Genomic DNA, 22,531 nt, shown 5'->3' with positions numbered 1-22,531 from the left:
GTTTCTTAGGCAGGTTAGTCAGCATAGGTGTTAGAAGGGGGTGAAGCTGGAATTCGTGCAGTGTAGGTGAGGGTGTGTGGACTAGTCCCTATCCTGACACCTGAGCTCTATATGAACCTTGTCATAGAAGAGCTGAGCACACAGGTAGGTGCCCTCCATTCTGACACTCCTCCTCCTACACACTGAATCTATCTCTTCCCCTCAGAACCTCCATCCAGCCAAGCATGAGCGGAAGGCCCGCCCCCGTTGCGTCACCAGGACGTCCCCGCGAGCCCAATGGCTGGCTCTTGCGTCAATCAGCCGCGTCGCTCCTTCCATACTGTGCGCTCCAGTGGGATCTGCTCCAACCTTCTAGAACCTTTTGTGATATCTCCTTCCATTCCAGCTGCGTGAGAGCCGGCGGGGCGAGTAACGGGGCTGCTCCCCATCTGGTAAGAAGGAGAATGGGGGGAGCTGGGCGGAGGACGGAGCGACATGGCCAACGCTGCGTTGTTGTTGTTGTTTTGTGTGGCAGCCGAGGGGTTAATGATGACGATCGATGTGATCGCACTCTGCAGTGTATGTTTGTGGGGGATAAACTGGTGTCCTCCGGCGGGGGGTCCTGGCCGATCACTTTGAAAACAGTTGTGTGATCATTTCATGCAATCAACTGGTGTGATGTGTGCAGTGTATATATATATATATATATATAATGTGTGTGTGTATCGGCCGATCTGGGGAGCTGTCATCCAGGAGGGTCAGTGTAATGACCGATCCAGGACTGTCCTTTGTAGGCTCAGTGATGGATCATGGACGAGGACTGCTCACATGCTATGAGTGTCTCTGGAATCTTGTTTTCCATTCCTTTTTATTGATGTTTTGTTTAGAAATGATTCAGATCTCCTCCATCCAATCAGGAGGTGAGATTTGGTTGTCTTCCTTGTTTGTTTACAGTCAAGTGATCTCCTAGTGTTCAACTCCTTCAAACTTCTCCATTCCTTGTATTATTTCTCTTATTTACCAGCTGCTGACAGCTGATTGCTCCATTTGTTTCTCCACTGCTTGCATCAGCACCTGTCATTGTGACAAATGGCCCCTCCGGGCAAACCAATAAATACATGGCCAAGCTCTGCTTACCTGCCAAAGCATTTGTATTTCTGTCTATCCAGTCCTGAGATTTACACAGCTCTGTCACACCGTCCAACCCAGGAGTCATGTTTTTTCTTGCCAGCGAGAAAGCATTATTCAAACCAAAAATGTAATCTGTTGCAGTTTACTAGTCCCTAAAGTGGAACTTTACCTAAAAAAAAAAAAAAAAATGGAAGTCCTGCTCATCCTAATTCTCTCTTCTCCCCCCTACCTATTTTACCCTAGGTACCTATTTACTTCCAAGTTCACCAACCTCCTAGGACATGTGATGTGAACCAGGAGGTTGGTGGAAGTGAACAAGGTACCTGGTGCAGGACCAATCTGCATGCACAGTGGGGAGCCGACTATGAAACAGCAAGAAGACACAGCCAAGATGGCGGCACTGGGGACTCCAAAGACCAGCAAAGATCCGGCCCAGGTGAAGACAGCACCGGACACCTGGACTGGTAAGTGTCTGTTTTTGTCAACGTGGTTCTTCAGTCATTCAGCAACTACATAAAAAACTGTAGCTGTGGACTTTTGATAAACAGACATTTGCCTGTCCAGGGATCCAGCGCTGTCCTCACCCGGTCTTATTCTTCAGGTCACCACCATGTTAACTGTGGGCAGCCTGCTGACGCTCTTTGCGGCTTCATAGCCGGTTGCCCACTGCGCATGTGCTTTGTGAATTGTCCCACAGTCTTCTGGGACCTGTGTCCCAGAAAGCTGCAGGAGGAGGGGGAGAAAGGAGAACTTCTGCTCGGATCGCCTAAGTGATCAAAACCAGGTACCCGCTCCCCCACAAAAAGGCCAAATCTAACAGAGAAGAGGGATGAGGTAAAAAGGACATTCTCGCTTTTGGGTGAAGTTCCATTTTAAAAGTCAGCAGCTATAGTATTTATAGCTGCTGGCATTTAATAATATAATATATATATATATATATATATATATATATATATATATATATATATATATATATATATATATATATATATATATATATATATATATATATATATATATATATATATATATATATTAGAGCTGCACAATTAATCGTCAAGAATCGTTATCGCGATCTTGACTAAAGTGTTTCACAATTCTTTCTATGCAAAGAATTCTCTCTGCTCTTCTGAAGCCACAGCCCTCAAAAGAAAGGAAGAGAAAACAGGGCAGTCTGCCAAGAATCAAATCATTCTTTATCGGTTGAACTTAAGTATAAACATTGTAACAATTTGTCAATGGAATGGACTTCCTGTGTAAGTGAAAGAAGTTTAACCACTTAGGCTGCTTTCACACTGGGGCGGTGGGGGCGTCGGTGGTAAAACAGCAATAATTTTAGCGCTGCTTTACCGTCGTTTTTTGCGGCGGTATTCGGCCGCTAGCGGTGTGGTTTCAACCCCCCGCTGGCAGGCGAAAAAGGGTTAAGACCGTGAATACACCGCTCCAAAGATGCGGCTTGCAGAAGTTTTTCTCTTCTCCTGCCAGCGCACCGCTTCAGTGTGAAAGCCCTCGGGCTTTCACACTGAACAAACAGTAGAGGCTGTTTTGAGTCGGTTTGCAGGCGGTATTTTTAGCGCAATAACGCCAGCAAACCGCCCCAGTTTGTAAGGGCTCTTAAACACTAAACCTTTTTCTGACATGTGTTGGTTTCAAGTTAAAATCCATTTTTTTTTTTTTGCTGGAAAATTACTTAGAACCCCCAAACATTTAATTGTGGTTATTGCAATATTTTATGTCACACTGTATTTGCGCAGCGGTCTTTCAAATGCAGTTTTTTTGGAAAAAATTATTTTAACCGGTTCAATACCGGGCATTTTCACCCCCTTTCCTTCCCAGACCAATTTTTAGTTTTCAGCGCTGTCGCACTTTAAATGACAATTGCGCGGTCGTGCAACATTGTACCCAAACAAAATTGACATCCTTTTTTCCCCACAAATAGAGCTTTCTTTTGGTGGTATTTGATCACCTCTGCGGTTTTTATTTTTTGCGCTATAAACACAATATTTTTTACTTTTTGCTATAATAAATATCCCAATTTAAAAAAAAAAACAAACACATTTTTTCCTTAGTTTAGGCCGATACGTATTCTTCTACATATTTTTGGTAAAAAAAAAAAATCAAATAAGCTTATATTGATTGGTTTGCGCAAAAGTTATAGTATCTACAAAATACAGGATAGATTTATGGCATTTTTAAAAAATAATTATTTTTTTTTTTTACTAGTAATAGCGGCAATCTTAATTTTTTTTTTTTTTCATGACTACGACATTATGGTGGACACATCGGACACTTGACACATTTTTGGGACCAATCACATTTATACAGCGATCAATGCTATAAAATTGCATTGATTACTGTATAAATGTGACAGGCAGGGAAGGGGTTAACCACTAGGGGGACACGAGGGGTTAAATGTGTTTCCTAGGGGAGTGATTCTAACTGTGGGGGTGGAGATTCACAAGGGGAGGAGACCGATTGGTGTTCCTCTGTACTGGGAACACAGATCGGTCTCCTCTCACCTGACAGGACGTGGATCTGTGTGTTTACACACACAGATCCACGGTCCTGCTCGGTTAACGGGCAATCGCGGGTGCCCGGCGGACATCGCGGCCGCCGGGCATGCGCACCGGGTCCCGAGCAATGCGGCGGCACGTGCGCGCCCCCTAGACGGCCGGGAAGCCCAGGACGTCATATGATGGCCACCCAGGATGGGAGATCCCATCTGTGGCCGTCATATTACTATACGCGGGTATTGAAGTGGTTAATGAATTTTTTAAAAAATCTAACCAGTAAAGTTAGCCCCCTTTTTTTTTTTTTTTTTTTTTTTTTTTTTTTTTTTTTTTTTTTTATAATGTGAAAGATTTTACGTCACGAGAATCGTGATCTTTTTATTCTAAGCAAAACAATTGTGATTCTCATTTTGGCCAGAATCGTGTAGATATATATATATATATATATATATATATATATATATATATATATATATATATATATATATATATATAATTTTATTTATTTTTTCTGATGACTGAAGTTCCTCCTTTAAAATTGGTGACTGTATCAGTTTTCCTGTTTTCTTAGGTTCCTTTCACACAGGCAATCCGCCCAGTGGACTTTGCTTTGCTCAGCGGGGGGATCGCCCCGCAGCAGGCGGATGACAGGTCCTTCTCTGCTCACTGTGCAGGAACGGACCTGTCAAAGCCCCGCTCTCCTCTATGGGGAGATCGCATTAAAATAGACCGCCTGTTCGTTTTTCATTCGATCCACCAGACAGATGGAAAACAGGGTCACCATCCATCTGGATTTATCGGATAGTGGCGGGTGTCAGTGGACATGTCACTGCTGACATCCGCCGCTCCATTGGAGTGAATGGATGGTCCGATCAGGTCCACCTGAAAAACTGACAGTTGGACCTGATTGGGAAGCCCACGTGAAAGGGGCCTTAGGGGTTTTTTGTTTTTCCCCCCTTTTATATCCAGCCAGTAACACACTTTTTTTTTTTACCAAAACTGGAGAGTGCAAAATCTGGTGCAGCTGCGCATAGTAGCCAATCAGCTTCTGACTTCAGCTTGTTCAATTAACCACTTGCCGACCGCCTCACGCATATATACGTGAGCAGAGCGGCACGGGCAGGCAAAATCACGTACCTGGTACGTGATTGCCTTCCCGCGGGCGGGGGGTCCGATCGGACCCCCCCCCGGTGCCATCGGCGGTCGGCGTTTGGCTGGGAGAGTTGAGAGACGAGGGGGAGACCATCCGATCGTGGCCCCCCCCTCGCGATCGCTCCCAGCCAATGAGAAACATCCCCTGCCTCTGTATAGTACACAGAGGCAGAGGATGTGATGTCATCTCTCCTCGGCTGGCCAGTTTCCGTTCCAGCACCGAGGAGAGAAGACATGTAAGTGCACCAACACACACACAACATAGTAGAACATGCCAGGCACACTAAACACCCCCGATCGCCCCCCGATCCCCCCCCAATCACCCCCCCCCCCTGTCACAAACTGACAGCAAGCAGGTTTTTTTGTTTTGTTTTGTTTTTTTCCTGATTACTGCATGGTGTCAGTTTGTGACAGTTAGCAGTGGTAGGACAGTTAGTATTAGCCCCCTGTAGGTCTAGGGTACCCCCCTAACCCCCCCTAATAAAGTTTTAACCCCTTGATCACCCCCTGTCACCAGTGTCGCTAAGCGATCATTTTTCTGATCGCTGTATTAGTGTCGCTGGTGACGCTAGTTAGGAACGTAAATATTTAGGTTCGCTGTCAGCGTTTTATAGCGACAGGGACCCCCATATACTACCTAATAAATGTTTTAACCCCTTGATTGCCCCCTAGTTAACCCTTTCACCACTGATCACCGTATAACTGTTACGGGTGACGCTGGTTAGTTTGTTTATTTTTTTTAGTGTCAGGGCACCCGCCGTTTATTACTGAATAAAGGTTTAGCCCCCTGATCGCCCGGCGGTGATATGCGTCGCCCCAGGCAGCGTCAGATTAGCGCCAGTACCGCGAACACCTACGCACGCACCGTACACGCACCGTACACCTCCCTTAGTGGTATAGTATCTGAACACATCAATATCTGATCCGATCAGATCTATACTAGCGTCCCCAGCAGTTTAGGGTTCCCAAAAACGCAGTGTTAGCGGGATCAGCCCAGATACCTGCTAGCACCTGCGTTTTGCCCCTCCGCCCAGCCCACCCAAGTGCAGTATCGATCGATCACTGTCACTTACAAAACACTAAACGCATAACTGCAGCGTTCGCAGAGTCAGGCCTGATCCCTGCGATCGCTAACAGTTTTTTTGGTAGCATTTTGGTGAACTGGCAAGCACCAGCCCCAAGCAGCGTCAGATTAGCGCCAGTACCACTAACACCCACGCACACACCGTACACCTCCCTTAGTGGTATAGTATCTGATCGGATCAATATCTGATCCGATCAGATCTATACTAGCATCCCCAGCAGTTTAGGGTTCCCAAAAACGCAGTGTTAGTGGGATCAGCCCAGATACCTGCTAGCACCTGCGTTTTGCCCCTCCGCCCGGCCCAGCCCAGCCCACCCAAGTGCAGTATCGATCGATCACTGTCACTTTTTTTTGTAGCGTTTTGGTGAACTGGCAAGCGCCAGCGGCCTAGTACACCCCAGTCGTAGTCATACCAGCACTGCAGTAACACTTGGTGACGTGGCGAGTCCCATAAGTGCAGTTCAAGCTGGTGAGGTGGCAAGCACAAGTAGTGTCCCGCTGCCACCAAAAAGACAAACACAGGCCCGTCGTGCCCATAATGCCCTTCCTGCTGCATTCGCCAATCCTAATTGGGAACCCACCACTTCTGCAGCGCCCGTATTTCCCCCATTCACATCCCCAACCAAATGCAGTCGGCTGCATGAGAGGCATTTATATGTCCTCCCGAGTACCCCTACCCAATGAACCCCCCCAAAAAAGATGTGTCTGCAGCAAGCGCGTATATAGACGTGACACCCGCTATTATTGTCCCTCCTGTCCTGATAATCCTGGTCTTTGCATTGGTGAATGTTTTGAACGCTACCATTCACTAGTTGAGTATTAGCGTAGGGTACAGCATTGCACAGACTAGGCACACTTTCACAGGGTCTCCCAAGATGCCATCGCATTTTGAGAGACCCGAACCTGGAACCGGTTACAGTTATAAAAGTTACAGTTACAAAAAAAAAGTGTAAAAAAAAAAAAAAAAAACACAAACAAAAATAAAAAAAAATAGTTGTCGTTTTATTGTTCTCTCTCTCTCTATTCTCTCTCTGGTGTTCTGCTCTTTTTTACTGTATTCTATTCTGCAATGTTTTATTGTTATTATGTTTTATCATGTTTGCTTTTCAGGTATGCAATTTTTTATACTTTACCGTTTACTGTGCTTTATTGTTAACCATTTTTTTGTCTTCAGGTACGCCATTCACGACTTTGAGTGGTTATACCAGAATGATGCCTGCAGGTTTAGGTATCATCTTGGTATCATTCTTTTCAGCCAGCGGTCGGCTTTCATGTAAAAGCAATCCTCGTGGCTAATTAGCCTCTAGACTGCTTTTACAAGCAGTGGGAGGGAATGCCCCCCCCCCCCCCCCACCGTCTTCCGTGTTTTTCTCTGGCTCTCCTGTCTCAACAGGGAACCTGAGAATGCAGCCGGTGATTCAGCCAGCTGACCATAGAGCTGATCAGAGACCAGAGTGGCTCCAAACATCTCTATGGCCTAAGAAACCGGAAGCTACGAGCATTTTAGGACTTAGATTTCGCCGGATGTAAACAGCGCCATTGGGAAATTGGGAAAGCATTTTATCACACCGATCTTGGTGTGGTCAGATGCTTTGAGGGCAGAGGAGAAATCTAGGGTCTAATAGACCCCAATTTTTTCAAAAAAGAGTACCTGTCACTACCTATTGCTATCATAGGGGATATTTACATTCCCTGAGATAACAATAAAAATGATTTAAAAAAAAATATGAAAGGAACAGTTTAAAAATAAGATAAAAAAGCAAAAAAATAATAAAGAAAAAAAAAAAAAAAAAAAAAAAAAAGCACCCCTGTCCCCCCTGCTCTCGCGCTAAGGCGAACGCAAGCGTCGGTCTGGCGTCAAATGTAAACAGCAATTGCACCATGCATGTGAGGTATCACCGCGAAGGTCAGATCGAGGGCAGTAATTTTAGCAGTAGACCTCCTCTGTAAATCTAAAGTGGTAACCTGTAAAGGCTTTTAAAGGCTTTTAAAAATGTATTAATTTTGTTGCCACTGCACGTTTGTGCGCAATTGTAAAGCATGTCATGTTTGGTATCCATGTACTCGGCCTAAGATCATCTTTTTTATTTCATCAAACATTTGGGCAATATAGTGTGTTTTAGTGCATTAAAATTTAAAAAAGTGTGTTTTTTCCACAAAAAATGCGTTTGAAAAATCGCTGCGCAATTACTGTGTGAAAAAAAAAAATGAAACACCCACCATTTTAATCTGTAGGGCATTTGCTTTAAAATAATATATAATGTTTGGGGGTTCAAAGTAATTTTCTTGCAAAAAAAAATAATTTTTTCATGTAATCAAAAAGTGTCAGAAAGGGCTTTGTCTTCAAGTGGTTAGAAGAGTGGGTGATGTGTGACGTAAGCTTCTAAATGTTGTGCATAAAATGCCAGGACAGTTCAAACCCCCCCAAATGACCCCATTTTGGAAAGTAGACACCCCAAGCTATTTGCTGAGAGGCATGTCGAGTCCATGGAATATTTTATATTGTGACACAAGTTGCGGGAAAGAGACAAATTTTTTTTTTTTTTTTTTTTTTTTGCACAAAGTTGTCACTAAATGTTATATTGCTCAAACACGCCATGGGGATTTGTGAAATTACACCCCAAAATAAATTCTGTTGCTTCTCCTGAGTACGGGGATACCACATGTGTGAGACTTTTTGGGAGCCTAGCCGCGTACGGGACCCCGAAAACCAAGCACCGCCTTCAGGCTTTCTAAGGCCGTAAATTTTTGATTTCACTCTTCACTGCCTATCACAGTTTCGGAGGCCATGGAAAGCCCAGGTGGCACAAAACCCCCCCAAATGACCCCATTTTGGAAAGTAGACACCCCAAGCTATTTGCTGAGAGGTATAGTGAGTATTTTGCAGACCTCACTTTTTGTCACAAGGTTTTGAAAATTGAAAAAAGAAAAAAAAAAAAATTTTTTTCTGGTCTTTCTTCATTTTCAAAAACAAATGAGAGCTGCAAAATACTCACCATGCCTCTCAGCAAATAGCTTGGGGTGTCTACTTTCCAAAATGGGGTCATTTGGGGGGGGGTTGTGCCATCTTGGCATTTTATGGCCTTCAAAACTGTGATAGGTAGTGAGGAGTGAAATCAAAAATGTATGCCCTTAGAAATCCTGAAGGTGGTGCTGGGTTTTCGGGGCCCCGTACGCGGCTAGGCTCCCAAAAAGTGCCACACATGTGGTATCCCCGTACTCAGGAGAAGCAGCTGAATGTATTTTGGGGTGCAATTCCACATATGCCCATGGCCTATGTGAGCAATATATCATTTAGTGACAACTTTTTGTAAATTTTTTTTTTTTTTTTTTTTTTTTGTCATTATTCAATCACTTGGGACAAAAAAAATAAATATTCAATGGGTTCAACATGCCTCTCAGCAATTTCCTTGGGGTGTCTACTTTCCAAAATGGGGTCATTTGGGGGGGGGTTTGTACTGCCCTGCCATTTTAGCACCTCAAGAAATGACATAGGCAGTCATAAACTAAAAGCTGTGTAAATTCCAGAAAATGTACCCTAGTTTGTAGACGCTATAACTTTTGCGCAAACCAATAAATATACGCTTATTGACATTTTTTTTACCAAAGACATGTGGCCGAATACATTTTGGCCTAAATGTATGACTAAAATTTAGTTTATTGGATTTTTTTTAGAACAAAAAGTAGAAAATATCATTTTTTTTCAAAATTTTCAGTCTTTTTCCGTTTATAGCGCAAAAAATAAAAACGGCAGAGGTGATCAAATACCATCAAAAGAAAGCTCTATTTGTGGGAAGAAAAGGACGCAAATTTCGTTTGGGTAGAGCATTGCATGACCGCGCAATTAGCAGTTAAAGCGACGCAGTGCCGAATTGTAAAAAGTGCTCTGGTCAGGAAGGGGGTAAATCCTTCCGGGGCTGAAGTGGTTAAGCTTTGACAATAAAACCTGTAAGATGATTAGTTTCTATGCACAGCTGCACCAGATTTTACACTCTCCAATTTTAGTAAATCAACCACTTTGTATCGTAGGGTGTCTACACTCTGGATGGAGGAGCAATGGAGACACCCTTGGACTGCATCATTGTCAGTCTGGGGGGGATGGTTAGATGCACTAGAAAAGTTTGATGGATTTGGAACATTTTAAGTCCTCATGCACATGGACGTTTTTACAGCTGCTTTTTTGAGCTTTTTTTGCAGCTTAAAAAGGCCTGTCTATGTTAGTCTATGGCTTCATGCCCACCTAGGCGTTTTTGAGCTGCAAGTGGCATAGGCGTTTTTAAGCTGTAAAAAAAACCCAGGACCAGTGGGTTCTGAAAGACGTTTTTCAGCTGTAAAAACGCTTAAAAACGCTCAAACGCTCAAAAACGTCATTCACCAACGTTTTTTAACGTTTTTGACCCATTGAAAAAAAAAAAAAAAAAAAAATTTGAAAAAAAACGCTAAAAAAAAGCTAACGCGGAAAAATGCTCAAAAACGCTAAAAACCGCTATTGCAAAAACGCTGAAAAAAGTTTAAAAAAATCACTGCAAAGGTACTGGCGTTTTCATAACGTTATTTTAACAGCCTGTGTGCATGAGGGCTTAAGCTGAACTCCAGCTAACACTTGTTAAAGCAGTTGTATACCCTTTTTTTAAACTTTACCCTACAGGGAAACCTATAATAAGGCTTACCTGTAGGTAAAATGAATATCTCCTAAACCTGTATGGTTTAGGAGGTATTCACTTTGCATGCAGCCGCTAAAGTCAGCGGCGCATGTGCTGTGATGTAGTATAGTGCAGCGCTGATGAAGATGAAATAAGCAATAAAATTATACCAATATAAAGTGAATATGATAAATGAATATTCAATCAAAAATACACAGCAATAAAATATCACAAAACTAATGATAAAATAATATAAACCAACAGTGTCAGTGCATAAAGTCCATATATGGCATCAAATATAGTGACTGTGAATCTGTGTGAACTGGTTGTCTGTAGATAATTCACCACGGTAAGGAAAGAGACTTACCAGACAGGTTGAACCCAACAAGGCGTATGCTTGATAAGTCGACCAAGCTTTTGGTGTAACACACCCAAGGAGGTACAGCAACCACGACTTCTAATCTAGACCAAAGCAGATAGGGATCCGTGACCGTTTTGACATCAGTAGCTGTCTACCATAGGAATAGTTATCGGAATTTGCGAGCAATTCCTCTCAATATGGTAAAAGGAGAAAAAATTGGGCCACATAGTGTAATACCGTAAAATATAAAGCATTTATTGAAAAATTATAAAATGGTCACTCACATTTGAGAAGACATTTAAAAGCATTGGATAAAATCAAAGAAAAGCAGTGGCATCAGCAGAGCCCGTCCCGACGTTTCGTCCCCCAGAGGATGCCTTATTAGGACGAAACGTCGGGACGGGCTCTGCTGCTTTAAAGGAGAACTAAACCCTCCAATGTTTTATAGCCATAGTAGCTGCCATCTTAGCCTCACTTTGATCTTGGATGCCATAGGTCTGCACATGTGATCCGTTACGATTTCCTCCATTTGATTATTTGACAGTTCTGTTGTGAATAATAACTGTCAGATTTGCGGTTCACAACATTCCTTGAATGGAACTGTTCTGGGAAGCCAATAAATCCAGTGTGTTCAGCTTTAAGAATTGTTTTTTTTTGTTACTTCTGGAAAAACCTTATGGCATTAATAATTTCTGTCAATTGTAGGCACTCCTGTCAGTGGTAAATGATTTGTTTCAACCCTCTAACTGCTACTTTTACTGGACTAGCAGGTGAAAATAAAAGAAAAATGTAGCCATCGCCTCTAAGGACTGGTAATTGGCAATAATATGTTTTTATTTTGTGTTTATACTTTAGGTTACACATACAGGTCTTATCCCTCCCCCAGCCTGTGATTTGAGAGTGAAAGAATAAGCAGGCCATTGAATTAATCTGTGTCACTCTGCTCTCTCCTTCTAGTAGCATGACCATTTTTAGCATAAGAGCATTGCAGCACAACTGATTGGCTCCCAATGCTTGCCTTCCCTCTCCTAGTCTGAGCTCATCTGTAAAGGAGATTGAAAGAAGCCGATACCACATCAAATTCTGGCCTCAGCCTCTACGGCTTGCAATAGGAAATACATTTAATGCTGAATACAGAGCTGCATTAGGTTGTGTCTTTTATAAATGTCTGGAGTTCAGATTTAAGACAGACGGGAGATAATTTTGATAAACTTTACTGTAGTTTACTATGCAAAGTTGGCCTATTGGGGAATCCATAAGTTTTTCTTATCTGGGTGAAAACTTGTTTTTGCCCACCTCCCTCCCACAAATCCCCCCCCCCCCCCCCCTTTCCAACTCATCTGGATAGTCCTCCACACCCACCACCCCTTACCTGGTGAAGGCAGATATGCTCACTAAGGTCCTCGCTGTCCCCAGTTCTGATGTGGGAGGATCACTGATTCACTACTGAGATGGCATATTGAGAACACCAATCCCCTGCTGTTCCCCTGTGATGACGAGGGCCCTTCTGTTTCCTGAGAGAACCCCCTGCTGATGGTGATCCAATAGGAAGTGTCCATGTCTTCCAGGCAGTGACATGAACACCCAGGCTGGTAGTGTCATGTGATTGTGGGTTTAGGTAGTAAGTTAGAAGGGCATTTAGCTCCCCCCCCCCCCCTTTTTTTTTTTTCCCCAAAGGAATCAAATAGAGGGGAGACATTTCTGTTGCTGAGCGGGTCTTGTGCAATCCTATTTACGTAGGATTTATGTTTGCTTCATTCACTCTACATTTTTTGATGCAGTACATGCATGTCATAGTACCTGGAAAGTCCTGAAGGATCTGAGTGGCACTATGGTCATTTCTGCATTATCTTCCTGCATGATGTCAAAAACGCCCAGTTTTCAGCATGCCTTTTTATTATGCAGTTTTATTCACATTAATTTCAATTCAAAAGTTTGAAGAGGGCTTTAGTTTTACTTGGCGTATGACATTTCAGCCTTTAGTGGCGGTGAAAGGACGAGGGAAGTCTGACAGCTGCTGCACTGTCAAGTGGCTGACTGCATACAATTTGTGAACTCTTTTGTGTGCAATAAACATATTAAATATCGGAGTCCTAGTTGTCTACATTCCTTGTATAAGTATGGGCTTTTTCATGGTAACGTGTCTCAGAGTATGAAAATCAAACTGAGGGTACACCTAAACCTTTCATACGTGATATTGCACAGTTAGTTTTTTAAAACCGATTATTGAGATTCTTGCATAAGCTCAAGTATGAAGTTTTTTTTACATACATGAAGGTCGGCTAATCTTATCCAAAAGAAAGATCTGTATTTCTCCAAGGGTCTTCCAGGACAGCCCATGAGACCTAGGGCTCCTCTTTCCAGGACAGGAAACATGTTACCCCCACTGGATAAAAGGGCGGTCCTCCAGGCCCCATGTCAGTTATGGGAGTAACATGTTCCTGGAACCTGGTCCCCTAGGTCTCATGAGCAGGGGCTCTAATGGCTGTTGCTGGGGTATGTCACTAACCTTTCTCCTCTGCCAGAAGCAGCATCTCCGCTGGGGAAGTTGGCTGTGCTGCTGTCCCCTGTTCTCAGTGCCTGGAGAGGGCCAAAACTGGGGTGATGTCGGGTCCCATAGCGTGGTGCATAGCAGCACGGCGGTTTCCTTTCCCCGCTGACAGCGTGACTTGTATGTGCAGGGGAAAGAGAAAGCCGTGGCGCTCGAGGGGGCGGAGCTACTGCGCTCCAAGCTGGCCCACAGGAAGTATCCAGCGACGGTCACTTCCGGGGCATATGACATCATCGGGCACCGGAGATGCCAATACCGCTCTCCATAAACGGCACAAACAGGGGATGCTGGCTGCTGGAGTTTTGATGGTGAGAAGCAGCAGAGGCTGTGGACGACCAGAGGGGCAGGATGGATCCTTCTGCAGTACCTGCACAGGCAATGGATGCTGTCCCTAACACCAGCACCTCACAGGTAAGCCTGGAGTGTTTGTCACCCTCTTGCGATCCTTGAGTGTTACCTCCGCCTCCCCCCTCTGTAGAATTGGGTGTAAGGAGACACATTTCCTCCCTCCTGCACAAGGTGTTACGGAGTGATGGGTGACTTATAGTTAAATTTTGGGTCATTTATTTTGTCTTGCAGACCAAGGCCCAAGCGCAGCCACCAAAAAGGAAATGTGCGGTTTGCGCAAACAAATTGAGCTCCTCATGGAACGAAGCAGATTGCCGCACCTGTATAAAAGGCCTGGTAAAGAAAGACCCGGTAGCCTCCTGTCAGAAGATGCTGACTTTTGTTAGACATGAGCTTGCGTCTACTTTTAGCTCATTTAAAACTCTAATTGACAAGCTTCAGGCTCCAGCAGAGGGCCTGTCTCCAATTAGGGCTTTAGTCAGTAGCACTCCACAGCAGGTGGAGAGTGAAGACTCTGAGGCTGAAGCTAGATCTACCCGTTCTTCACCGGAAGAATCAGGGTCAGATATAGGGCCCAGGGATAGAGCATCCACAAGGGGCTCAAGTTTTAAAGTGGAGTTCCACCCTAAAGTGGAACTTCCGCTCATCGGATCCCCCCCCCCCCCCTCCGGTGCCACAATTGGCACCTTTTCAGGGGGGAGGGGGGGTGCAGATACCTGTATAATACAGGTATCTGCACCCACTTCCGGAAATAGCTAGCTGCAGATGTGCGCCCCCCCTTGTGTTCTGGGAAACGCACAGTTCTCACAACACAACGGGGACCAGTGAAGACGCGCAGCGCGACTCGCGCATGTGCAGTAGGGAACCGGGCAGTGAAGCCGCAACGCTTCACTTCCTGATTCCCTGACCGAGGATGGCGGTGGGGGCAGCCGAGAACTGAGCAATTGCTCGTCATCTGCTGCCGACATCGCGGGCACCCTGGACAGGTAAGTGTCCATTTATTATATTATAAAGTCAGCAGTGCAGTATTTGTAGCTGCTGGCTTTTAGTATATTTTTTTTTAAGGTGGAGCTCCTCTTTAAGTTTAGAAGATGTTGATGACTTAAATGCTATCTATACAACACTTGAGTTAGAAGAGGAGGAGGTACAATTATCTAAACATGATCTTATGTACAAGGGTTTGCATAAGAAAAAGTCTAGAGTTTTTCCAGTGCATAGTTCCCTTCTTGATACTATCAAACTGGAGTGGGAAAATCCAGAGAGAAACCCTTTCTTTTCTGGTAACCTAAAAAGGTTTCCATCTGATGAGGACATAGTTCAGCCGTGGAACAAAAATCCTAAGTTAGACGCACCTCTTTCAAAGGTTTCAAAAAACTCGGACCTAGTGTTTGACGATATGGGCACGCTTAAGGACCCGATGGACAAAAGAGGGGATATCCTTCTCCACATAGCCTGGGATTCAGCTGTTGGGAATCTTAAACCAGCTCTGGCCTCCATGTATAGCCAGAAATTTGGAAGTATGGTTGACACAAATACAAACACATTTGTTGGCAGGTACCTCATCCCCAAGTCTTTGCGGATCTCACCGACAGATGGGGATATCCCAAAGCGGACCTGTTTGCAAGTCAGAACAATTGCAAGACAGAGAAGTTCTTTCCCTGAACCCAGCAGGTTAATCGTTGGGGATTGATGCTCTGGCGAATCCGTGGCCATTCGGCCTCTGTTACGCTTTCCCGCCGATCAGACTTTTTCCAGAAGTCCTCCAGAAGTTTCTTCTAGAAGAAACAGATCTTGTCCTAATCGCCCCTTTCTAGCCATGGTTTTCCCTGCTACAGACTCTGGTCTCAGAGCCGCCACTGAGTCTTCCGAAGAAAGAAGACTTACTTTCGCAGGGTCCAGTGTCACACCCACAGGTGGTTTCCTTAAACTTGACGGCTTGGTATCTGAAGAAAAAATACTGAGCGCCCAGGGGTTCTCTGACAAAGTAGTCAAGACTCTGGTAAATTGCAGAAAACCAGTCACTAGAGCCATATATTCCAAGGTTTGGAAAAAAATTCATGGTTATCTGAAAATCAAAGATTAACTCATGATGTTCCTTCAATTTTGGAATTTTTTCAGGAGGGTGTCGACAAAGATCTTCCAGTTAGTACTTTAACGGTTCAGACGGCTGCTATCAGTGTTTTTCTCCCATTTTCTCTCCTGGAAAATCCCACTATAGCTAGATTTTTCAGATCAGTTTCTAGTAGAGCTGCACGATTCTGGCCAAAATGAGAATCATGATTTTTTTGCTTAGAATAAAAAGATCACGATTCTCTCACGATTCTCGTGACGTAAAATCTTTCACATTATACAAAAAAAAAAAATGGGCTAACTTTACTGGTTAGATGGTGTGTGTGGGTTTTTTTTTTTTTTTTTTAAATTCATTAAAGTAATTTTTCCCAAAAAAATTGGATTTGAAAGACCGCTGCGCAAATACAGTGTGACATAAAATATTGCAACAACCACCATTTTATTCTCTAGGGTGTCTACTAAAAAAATATATGTTTGGGGGTTTATACTTAAGTTCAACTGTTAAAGAATGTTTTTTGTTTCTTGGCCTACTGCTGGTTTTTGTCTTCCTTTCTTTTAAGGGCTGTGACTTCAGAAGAGCAGAGAGAATTCTTTGCATAGAAAGAATTGTGAAACACTTTAGTCAAGATCGCGATAACGATTCTTGACGATTATTTGTGCAGCTCTAGTTTCTAGGGCCAGGCCAGTAGTGGTGAGAAGTTCCCTGGTGCTTCAAACTTTTTGGTTGAATTTCCTTTTGAGCCCCTAGAGGATATCTCAGTTAAGTTACTTACATTAAAAACTATTTTTCTTGTAGTAATTACCTCAGTTCGTAGGGCAAGTGAGTTGCAGGCCCTATCAGTGAGGAAACCTTTCCTCACCATTTAGGAGATTTGAGTTGTTTTAGGAACTAATCCAGGTTTTTTGCCTAAGGTGGCCAGTACATTCCACCGATCTTAGGACATTGTACTGCCAACCTTTTGTAGGTGGCCAGAGGGCGACCAAGAAAGAAAGTTTAGTTTTCTAGATGTGAGAAGGATTCTTCTCGTCTATCTTGAGATCACCAAGACCTTTAGAAAAAGCGATGCCTTGTTTGTCCTCTTTTCAGGAACACACAAGGGAAAAAAGTGCATCTAAAGCCACTTTGGATTCCCTTTTAGGCCTGATTCACACCTATGCAGATTGCCATTTGCCTATTGCAGGTGCATTTTGCATTTTTTTCAATACACATTTTTGATCCATTGAAATCTATGGGACCAAAGACCAGAAAAAAATCCCTGGCCCTCTCCATAAAATGCACAGATGTGAACTACATCCATAGGAAACCATGTTAACTGGACTGTAGTGTGTTTCTGCAAAACTGAAAACGCACTAAAAAATGCATAGGTGTGAACCAGGCCTTAGTCCCAGTGGGCATCAGGCTGAAAGACAGAGGACATTGACTGATAGGGATATAGCAATAAAAACTTTTCACAACATAAAACTGAGAACTGGTCCCCACAAACCTATAACATGCACAAAATGGTATATATTGTATAAAACCTGAAGTATTTAGTTTACCTTTCATTAAATTGGTTCTAAAGGCTCAAGGTTGTTTACCTTCATGCATTATATGCATAAAGGTAAATAACTTTCTTTATGCAGTAGCAATGCTTACCTGAGCCCCAGTCGCAGTTCAGTTATGTGCATGAGAGCCTCAGCTGTCCGGGGACTCTGCCTCCTCATTAGATGAGACAGCAGTCAATCAGAGCCAGTGAGCCAATTAGGGCATGGCCGAGCAGCAATTTTGTGTGTGTTTGTGTGAATAAACACGTAGAGCAGCGGCTTGGGAGCAAGCCTGCCTAGATGCCCCCAATACAAGGGGCAGGTGGGAGGAGCCAAAACTATTGCACAGAGCAGGTAAGTAGAACATGCATCACGCCGAACGTTGTTGCGGGGTGTCAGTCGCAACACCGATCTACGCCTTGTCCAATCACAATGTAAATAGGAAGAGCCGGTGATCAGCTTTTCCTCACTCGCGTCTGACAGACGCGAGTAGAGGAGAGCCGGTCAGCTGCTCTCCTGACGGGGGGGGGGTGTAACAAGGGGCTAAATTAGTAGCTTGGTGATTGTTTATCAGCACAGCCCCCCCCCTTGGATCCCACCCAGGACCACCAGGGAAGCCATCCACACTGGACCACCAGGTATGCCCCCTAGACCCCCAGGGAAATGCTAATCTGTGCCCAAGCAGCTGCCAATCAGTGCTTGCTCACAATGCCTACCGCCACCAGGGTTGCCTATCAGTGCCGCGTATCAGTGCCCATCAGTGCCACCCATAAGAACCCATCTTTGCAGCCTTTCAGTGCCCGTCAGTTTTGCCTATCAGTGCCCACCAGTGCCACCCATGAGTGACGCCTATCAATGCCCATCGGTGCTGCATATCAGTGCCGCATATCAGTGCGCGCTCATTGGTGCCACCTCATCGGTGCCGCCTTGTCAGTGCCCATCAGTGAAAGAGAAAACGTACTTATTTACAAAATTTTTTAACAGAAACAAAAGCAAAACTTTTAATTTTTTTTCAAAATTTTCTGTCTTCTTTTTTTTTTTTTTTTTTTTTTTTTTTTTATTTGTTTAGCAAAAAATAAAAACCGCAGAGGTGATCAAATACCACCAAAAGAAAGCTCTATTTGTGGTAACATTAAAAAATTTAGTTTGGGTACAGTGTTGGATGACCGCGCAATTGTCATTCAAACTGCGACAGCGCTGATAGCTGAAAATTGGTCTGGGCAGGAAGGTGTATAAGTGCCCTGTATTGAAGTGGTTAATATCACTTTAAAATAGTATTAAACTCTCAGCGTATTTTAGGTTAAAGCGATAGTAAACTCTGCCCCTCAAATGCTGCTTCTTAATATAGCCAGTAGCATGCCAACACATTTTGCATTATTGTTAACCCCTTTTGGATGTTTCTTACTTTTTATTTATTTTTTCCAAGCTGTTTTTAAATTCTTGCTTCCTGGGAGAAGCCAGCCCCATATTAGGTGATGTCTTCTAAGTCTGCAGTGCACTATACTTCTGTCCTTTCTGCTTGCCCTCGCTGTAATCTTGCGCATGCGCATTAATTTTGAGTGAACTTGTGAATGGGACTGTAATCTAGTGGGATCTGGGTGCAGCGCTGAATGGAAGAGATGACGGAGCCACAACATATTAATGAATGGACTTGCCACACAATGCCATGACTCGGGGGGGGAAATCTGCGCATGCGCCAGTGACACCATGAAAATGAACAGAGACTGAGAAAGTTTACTATCACTTTAACATGTGCACAATAAAATAAAACCTCTATCAGTAAATTATTTGTTTAAAATTGTTTTCCCAGCACTTTCAGTTTACAAGAATCAATTTTGCTGGCCTCTGCTCTTTACGTCCTTGTTTTCCTGAACGTTTGGAAAGAGTTTAGTGTGTATTGAAGTCTCCAGTCAGTCCGTTTGGAAAAGGGAGGGGCAGGGGAGTACCTTGCCATGTTAGGCTATGGGCTATGTGTTTCTATTGGTGCACACAGTGTAGGGAGACACAACTCTAGTTCCTGCATACAAGGGGGGCTCCATTGTAAGCAAGTTATATAAAAAATAAATAAATAAATAACTTTGAGTGAAGAGCTAATGAATGAAGTGAAAGTTTAGTTTGCAAGGTGGAGGTGGGATAATCTTCCCTTTTAAAAGATTAGTTTTCAGTGATTTGCCTAAAGGCAGACAGAGTAGGCGATAGTTGGACAGATTGGGGCAGGGAGTTCCAGAGGAAGGAAGATACTCCATAGAAGTCCTGAAGGTAAGCATGGTGTGAAGTGACAGTGGGGCTAGAGAGCAGGAGGTCCTTGGAGGAGCAGAGAGAAGGTTTAGGTGATTTTATATTCAGTGCACGGTTGATGATGGAGCTTAGGGCATGTTGTGGATGGCTTTGTATGTTGTCAGTATTTTGAATTTTATGTTATGTGATCAGAAGCCAGTTGAGAGGAATGGGGGGGAACTGAATGGTTGGTAAGGTGAAGGAGTCTGGCAACAGCGTTCATGATAGACTGAAGGAAGGCTAGTGTGTATAGAGGAAGGCCAACAAGGAGCAACTTGCAATAGTTTGAGGTGGGGGGTAACAAGGGGCTAAATTAGTAGCTTGGTGGTGTCATTTGTTAAAAAGGGATCGATTTTGGAATTGTTACAGAGGTTAAGGTGGTTCTCTTCCCTACCTCCCAAAATACAATGTTTGAGTGGCAAGCCACAAGACTTAATAGCAGTCATGTTGAAGCAGAGGGGAATGCCCTTGGCTCTCTGTAAGCTCTGACCCAGTATGTTTGGAACTTTTAAAGCCATGTTGGGGGAGTGCTATCAAATGAGCCTTGTACTTTGTTCTGCATGGGTAAAATACAGTGTCACTTTTTTTATGGGCTTGTGTCAATGGCCTTTAGCCTTGTGTTGATAACATCAGTTTGAGATGCTTCTGAAATCATAAGGTGGGTTTTATACTCCTATGCAAAATCCACTTGATGTAAACAAAAGCCTGTCAGAACAGGCCATAAGTAAATATAGACTCATTTCACAAAGCAAATGTAAGGTAATAAAGGTAAGGAGTCCATGGAGAATAAAACTTTGCCGTCACATGGCTGAAAATAAAGATCCTTATCCAAGCGTAAACCTTTGTGAATTGAGCTCTATGCCATATACCAGGGGTCTCCAAACTTTCCAAGCAAAGGGCCAGTTTACTCTCCTTCAGGCTTTAGGGGGGCCGGACTATGACCAGTGGGAGTGGGAAATGCCCAGCATCAGTGCCCCATCATCGGTTTTATTGGGATAAATGGTGCCCCATTGTTGATATCAATGAGGAGATTAGTACCCTATCGATGGTCTCGGTAGGGAGAATGGTGCTCCATCATTGGTGTCAGTTGGTGGAATAGTATCCCAAGGGCCTTTTTTTTTATATTTTATTTTTTAAAGCGCAGGAATGATGTCATCCTGCACTGGCCAGAAATCCTCAGCCTAGTACCCGTAGGAAGCCAGGTGTAAAATGCCCAGCGAGGGACATCAGACCATTGAAGTAGAAGTAAGTATTGGGGACTTTAGGTCTACTTTTAAGGCCTCATGCACACTGGATGTTTTTGGACGTTTTTACAGCTGCTGTTTTTGGCTTCAGATTTTTTTTTTCTACAGTCAAACTCTCCAGCCTGTTATCCTATGTGTCCATGCACACATAGGCTGTTATCAATTGTTTTTGGCTGGAAAAACCCCCAAAACTAGTGGGTTCTGAGAGAGGTTTTTCAGCTGTAAAAATGCTCTAATGTCAAACACCTAAAAACGCAGATAAACGCTCAAACGTGGCTCATCATTAACATTTTTGATCCATTGAAAAAAAAAACGCTTTGCAAAAATGTTAGGTCATTGAAAAACTCACTGCAAAGCTACTGCCAATTTTTATAACGATAAAATAATGTCCAGTGTGCATAAGGCCCAATAAGTTTTCACCGACTGGACCTCCTAATGTGAATACAGATACCATATCCTGAAATCTCAATTACTGCCCAGGTTATCTGGGAATTGTTACATACTCCATCCTGTTTATCATCTCAGGTAGTTCATACAAAGTGCTGCGCTTATCATAAACAAGTGAAAAGTAAATACAAAAAAATAAGTGAAACCAGATATTAATAAAACAGTCCTTAAAAGAATCCATACATAAGTGATAATGTGTTTGTAAAAAATCAACAAGTGGATGAAAAGTCCACAAATGTGGAAAAAGAAAGGGATGATGCTTCCTGAAGTGACTCCAACAAAGAAGACGGGCAGACAAAGGCTCCCCAAACATCCAGTGGAAGTGAAGGTAAAAGTGGCTGCTTACTATAGCTGCACGATTCTGGCTAAAATGAGAATCACGATTTTTTTTTTCATAGACTAAAGATCATGATTCTCGCGGTGTGACATCTTTCACTTGATACAGAAAAATTGGGCTAACTTTACTGTTTAGTTTTTTTAAAAGTGTATTTCTTTCGTACAGTGACAAAATATTACAATAATTGCCATTTTATTCCCTAGGGTCTCTGCTAAAAAATGTGTTTGTGTATGTGTGTGTGTGTGTATGTATGTGTGTGTATGTGTGTATATATATATATATATATATATATATATATATATATATATATATATATATATATAATGTCAGGTCCATAAATATTGGGACATTGACACAATTCTAGTCTTTTTGGCTCTATACACCACCACAATGGATTTGAAATGAAACAAACAAGATGTGCTTTAACTACAGACTTTTGGCTTTAATTTGAGGGTATTTACATCCAAATCAGGTGAACGGTGTAGGAATTACAACAGTTTGTATATGTGCCTCCCTAAGGCACATAAGGCTAATGATGGCTTGCTTCACTGATAATAACAGCTCTTTGGATCTCATATTGAGAGTTGACAGCAACAGATTCTAAATGCAAATAGCACACTTGAAATGAACTCTGGACCTTGTATCTGCTTCTTGTAAATGGGATAATGAGGGAATAACACACACCTGGCCGTGGGACAGCTGAGCAGCCAATTGTCCCATTACTTTTGGTCCCTTAAAAAGTAGGAGGCACATATACAAACTGTTGTAATTCCTACACCGTTCACCTGATTTGGATTGTAAATACCCTGAAATTAAAGCTGAAAGCTAAAACTATTTGTTTATTTTATTTGTTCAGGGAAGCCTATCCCACAC

General features: G+C 43.2%; 1 protein-coding gene across 2 annotated transcripts in view; it reads left to right on the top strand.

Annotated features, from left to right (window-relative positions):
* Nucleotides 1–263: 263 nt before the first annotated feature.
* The window catches only part of ORMDL1 (ORMDL sphingolipid biosynthesis regulator 1), an 85,740-nt gene continuing 63,472 nt past the window's right edge, over nucleotides 264–22,531 (top strand). For both annotated transcript variants that reach the window (XM_073633187.1, XM_073633186.1), the window contains exon 1: nucleotides 264–431. The gene's annotated coding sequence lies outside the window, so the exon portion shown is untranslated. The remainder of the gene's footprint in view (nucleotides 432–22,531) is intronic.

This window comes from Aquarana catesbeiana, linkage group LG06 (assembly GCF_042186555.1).
Source record: "Aquarana catesbeiana isolate 2022-GZ linkage group LG06, ASM4218655v1, whole genome shotgun sequence".
NCBI classification, from domain to species: domain Eukaryota; kingdom Metazoa; phylum Chordata; class Amphibia; order Anura; family Ranidae; genus Aquarana; species Aquarana catesbeiana.
Note: the sequence above shows the minus strand (reverse complement) of the source record. Positions and strands in the feature narration are given on the sequence as shown.